Source organism: Apium graveolens, chromosome 9 (assembly GCF_009905375.1).
Source record: "Apium graveolens cultivar Ventura chromosome 9, ASM990537v1, whole genome shotgun sequence".
NCBI lineage: Eukaryota > Viridiplantae > Streptophyta > Magnoliopsida > Apiales > Apiaceae > Apium > Apium graveolens.
In genome coordinates this window covers 76,697,197-76,702,540 of record NC_133655.1, presented here as the reverse complement: position 1 = coordinate 76,702,540, position 5,344 = coordinate 76,697,197, and the positions used below count along the sequence as shown (strand labels likewise).

General features: G+C 37.5%; 1 non-coding gene across 1 annotated transcript; it reads right to left on the bottom strand.

Annotated features, from left to right (window-relative positions):
- Positions 1 to 4,773: 4,773 nt before the first annotated feature.
- On the bottom strand, positions 4,774 to 4,880 carry LOC141687792 (small nucleolar RNA R71). Its single transcript, XR_012561274.1, has one exon. It is a non-coding gene; the product is annotated as a small nucleolar RNA R71 (small nucleolar RNA).
- Between the last annotated feature and the right edge of the window lie 464 nt (positions 4,881 to 5,344).

Below are 5,344 nucleotides of genomic sequence, written 5' to 3'. Positions count from 1 at the left end.
ACTCAAGAGAAACAACAAGCTCAGATTGATGATATTCTGAAAAATCAAGCTTCTCAGCAATCTCAACTTACTGAAATCCAAGCCTCAGTGGAATTGCTTGTCTCTCTTCTACTACCTGCTGCCAAAAAGGGGGAGAGGGTAATTAAGTCCAAATGCAAGACTGCCAAGACACTGAAAGGGAAGGATGATGAAAAGGATGATCAAAGAAACTCTGGAATGGGTAGAGGTCATAGTCAAGGTAGAGGTTTCTCATCAAGAAAAGCTGAAATCACAAGTTACAGGATAAGTTCTGATACTGGGAAAAGAATTAGTTCTGCTACTGGTAAAAGGATAAGTTCTGATGAACTTTTAGATCTTGATGAAAAAATGTCAAGACAGTTATTTCTTCGGGAAAATCCAGGAATGGACTTGGAGAATTTAATGGAAGAAGAAACCAGACTTAAATCAGAGAAAGTCACATCTAAATCTGAAGCTTCTGGTAAAAAGACACTTCCAAAACTCAAAGGCATTGTGATAAAAGAAAGGACAAATACTGAAGCAACATTGGCTAAATCACAACCGCAGATAGATCCAAGATCTAAGGGTAAAGAAAAGGTTGGTGAACCTATCAAGGTTTATGTGCCTCCTGAGAATGAAGAAATCACTGATGAAAATGATGATCTTGCTCTGACTTCAAGAAAAGTTCTTAAAACAACCTCTGACATGGCTCAAGTTGTTCAGAGTCAAGAGACAGTAAGTTCTGATATTCCAAAGAAGCAAGTAACCTCTGACATAGCTAAAGTTAACTTGATATCAGAAGATAGATCAAAGACACTCCTACCAGGATTTACTAAAGTAAAATAGACTTAACCTTTGAAGACTGCTGCAAGTGGTTTTGAAGCAAGAGTAGTTACTGGAAAGGAAGCAAGAGATAAAACTGGATTGGGAAGTGCTGATGAAAGAAGAGTACAGAACACTACCAATGATCCAACTTCCTTGAGTGAACCAGGTATTGGAGCAACTCCTGAGAGATTGAATCAACTGGAATCTGTACAAATGGTTTACCATACCTACTTGAAAGAACACATCTTGTTGTACTTCATGACAGATGGTAGGGTTTATCATATAAGGCAAAATGCCATTCCATTGAAGTATTTTGAAGAATTGGAGCATGTACTATTTTTACTTCAAGTGGATGATAGATTGACAGGAAGTGTTGCAAACTATTTGAAGGATCAGATTCAGAGACAGAAAAGGCTTTATTCTGTTAAGTCTGACAACACATATGTTCCAAAGTATAGAGATCACAAGGGTGATATAGTTGAAATGAAGCCCAACACTGCTAAGATTATAACTACCTTTCTAGGTTACAGGGCTGTGGAATTCAATCTTGAGTCTGATAAAGCATATTTGATCAGACTGGATCAGGATATAAGAAAAGCTAAGATTAATGATCTCATGGCTGCAATCTTTCAAATTGGTGAAGATACTGCAGAGCTTAAAGATGCTAAAAGGAGGATGATTGATGAACTTAGATATGCTGAGAAATGTTTGTTGAAGAACTATCTCAGAACAACTCCTGACATCAGAGAGATCAGAAGATGAAGCCAAGTCAAGATCTACAACTGATTAAATTCTGATATTTGTACAGACTGAAGCTGTTATCAGAAGTTAAATGTTGGTAAAGCTTTAAGGACTGTAAGTTGTAGTTATCTAGTCTAATTCTCATGCATTTGTACTTAATGTTTTTGGCATCATCAAATATCTGTTAAACTTGTATATTATGCTAATTTACAAGTTGGGGGAGATTGTTAGATATATTTGATAATGTCATGGCTAATATGATTTATGTTTAGTTTTCAGATCTTACTTAAACAGGATAAATCAGTACTTACTGGAAGTCAGGACTTAAGGATATCAGTACTTATATTATCAGGAGATAATCATCAGAAGATGGATATCAGAACTTAAGTGTTGAAGGACGTTCAGATAAGGACATTAGCTGATTAAAGGAAAGAAGATCGAGATAAACATAAGAAAAGATATGCATGAAGAAGGAATTCTATAAAGAATAGAATACTTGGAAGAAAAGATATTTGATTGATATATTTTAGGAAGCAGAATTATATTCCATATCAATTAGCGATTATCTTGTAACTGTGTAGTATATAAACACAGACATAGGGTTTACACTATAAGTGTTATCATATTCGAGAAGATTATTCGTACTAACCCTGGCAGCTCTCGTGATATTTGTTCATCACTGAGAGGTAACAGTTCCATACTGTAACAGAGTTTATTATTTCAATAAAGTTTGTTTTCTGTTACTTGTGATATTAAAGTTCGATTTGATTGTACTTTACACTGTATTCACCCCCTCTACAGTGTGTGTGACCTAACAGTTCTAATTATGAGAATCATATTAGATACGGATTCTGAATTGGCTGCTGCAAATTTGCTGAAATCTGGGTCTGGTGTCCGATTTACACAAACGAATACCCTATTCCATAGGTAAACGAGTGTCTGAACAAAACTGATAGATAAAGTTATCAATGACTAGTCTGTAAGGCGTTTGACGTCGTTTACTACCCGTATACAATGATTCTTGTTTTTTTGATTTGATTCTGATTTTTCTGATTTTTGTCATATTTTCTTTTTATGATTAGATCATGGATAATTGATAAGTGGAATTTTATACCACTTAGAACGTCTTAAAGTAGCTTAAATTGGTGTCTTGAAATCAAGTATTTTGTGTATTTTATGCGTTTTTCTAGTGTTTATGCATTTCAGGCTAATAGTTGTATTTCAGAGGAGTAATCATCAAGAATGAGCCTTGGCATGTGTTCAGCATTGTGAGAGGAAAGAAAGGGGCAGATTACGGTGAAGAAACGGAGCAAACTCAGGAATTTTCCAGTAGGGTCCTGAGCGCCCGCTCAGCTATGCTGAGCGGCCGCGCAAAAAGCTGAGCGCCCGCTCAGCTATGCTGAGCGGCCGCGCAGGGTCGAGAAAAAAAGATAATTTATTTAAGACTTTAACTTCTGTTTGGCTTCCACTTTCTATGTAATCTGAGTTTTATGGGACTATTATATAAGTAGATTTGGAGACGTTTTCACAAGGTTGGATCGTTGTATTAAGCAAGGAGCGAAGGAGATAAGGAAGAAGACCGTTTTAGCACACCGCAACGAAGAGGAAACATATTTTCTTATGATTCTTTATTTCGTTGTAACGTTGGATGCTAGTTTTCTTGCTTTTGAACCTAATTACTCTTGTGACGTACTCTGGTTTAATATAATTAGTTTATTTATTATTCTCTTGTGTTTATTTATCATGTTTTTATATGAACCCATGATGACGATAAGTGCTATCATGGGCTAATCGTGATCATGGGGTCGTAATGGATTTACTATGGAATTCTTTAGTTAATTGTTTAATACCTTTGTGTGTGATGATTGTATGATATCTAGTATTGGTTGTGCGTATTCGTCTTATGTGCGTCGCGAACATATAAGATAGGGTGTTAATCTCTTGTGAAGCGACGGTGGATCTCGAGATTTAGAACTTGCCATGCTAGCATAGGTTCATGTATGATGTGCATGATTAGTGGGTAACTCTAACCGTTTTATTCGCCCTGTGTAATCAAAAGGAATAACTTGCGCTTAAATCATTATGTTGTCAATTTCTGTAGACATATAGGGACTCAACATAATTGATGCCTATTCAACTTCTATCTTAATTGTGGATGTTTGGTAGAATGGTATTAGTACAATGAAAGTTGGCTTTTATCAGTTTCGTGTTATTCGATTAATATCATCACTGTTGCATGCTAAGGGTAATAACAATAACTATTGAAGGAAGTAGTAATGAAGTTGTGATCTCATGAGTGTTTTAATATTGTTAATTCAAAGTGTTAATTAAGTGGTTAATTTTAGTAGTTAATTGTAGTTAATATTTAGTCAATAATTATAAGTGTTAGTGTCTTAACATTGAGAAGTAATCATACATTGGTGAGTGAGTTTAATTGAACAATAATTAGTCTGAGTCTCTGTGGGAACGAACTAGAAAGTATTCTATATTACTTGCGAACGCGTATACTTGCGTGTATTATTAGCACGTGTTTCCACCCTAACAAGTTTTTGGCGCCGGTGCCGGGGACTCGACGTATTTGTTTAGTTTATGTACTTACCATCATTGGTCGTTAGGACTCAGTGATTAAGACGTATTAGTTACTTATTGTTTCTGGTTGTGTTTCAGGTATTTTAGCAAGCGTTTATGCAAACTCGTTCTCGTACTCGCAAGAGGACTTTAGATACAGCTGAGGAGACAGACGAAGTTCTTGATATTCCGGAGAAGATAGATTTTGCAGATTCGGATTCAGGAAGTGAGCAGAAAGAACCAGTAATCATGGGTGATCGTATTGTTCAGGACGATCCAGCTCTTATGGACTTTTCTCGGCCTAAAATTGATGACATTCAGTCAAGCATTCTTCATCCGGCTATTCAAGCTAACACCTTTGAAATCAAGCCGGGCACTATTCAGATGGTGCAGAATTCTATTTCTTTTGGAGGAGCTGCGACTGAAGACCCCAACATGCACATAAGGAATTTTGTCGAGATCTGCAGTACTTTCATGTATAATGGCGTGACTGATGAGGCTATCAAGCTGAGGCTTTTCCCATTCTCACTGAGGGACAAAGCTAAGGACTGGTTACATTCTGAACCAACTGGGTCCATCACTACTTGGCAAGATCTTGCGCAAAAGTTTCTGGTGAAGTTTTATCTGATGGCAAAGACTGCTGCTATGAGGAGTGCTCTTACTCAGTTTGCGCAGCAACCTACAGAATCTATGTGCGAAGCTTGGGAACGCTACAAGGAAATGTTGAGAAAGTGTCCACATCATGGAATGCCCGATTGGATGGTGATCACTGGTTTCTATAATGGTTTGGGGGCCCAATCTCGGCCCATGCTCGATGCAGCAGCTGGAGGCGCCTTGTGGGCAAAAAGCTATACTGAGGCTTATAATCTTATTGAGACTATGGCTGCAAATGAGCATCAAAACCCAACTCAGAGGATGATGCCTGGGAAGGTAGCAGGTATTCTGGAAGTCGATGCAGCCACCGCTATTACAGCGCAGCTCCAAGCGCTGTCTATGAAGGTCGATTTTCTAGCTACATATGGAGTTAATCAAATAGCTATGGTCTATGAGCTTTGTGCAGGTTCTCATGCTACGGATCAGTGTTCTCTCGTCAACGAATCTGTTCAGTATGTGAATAATTATCAGTGACAACAGCAGCCTGTGCCAGCTACTTATCATCCTAACAACAGAAATCATCCAAATTTCAGCTGGGGTAATAATCAGAATGCTATTC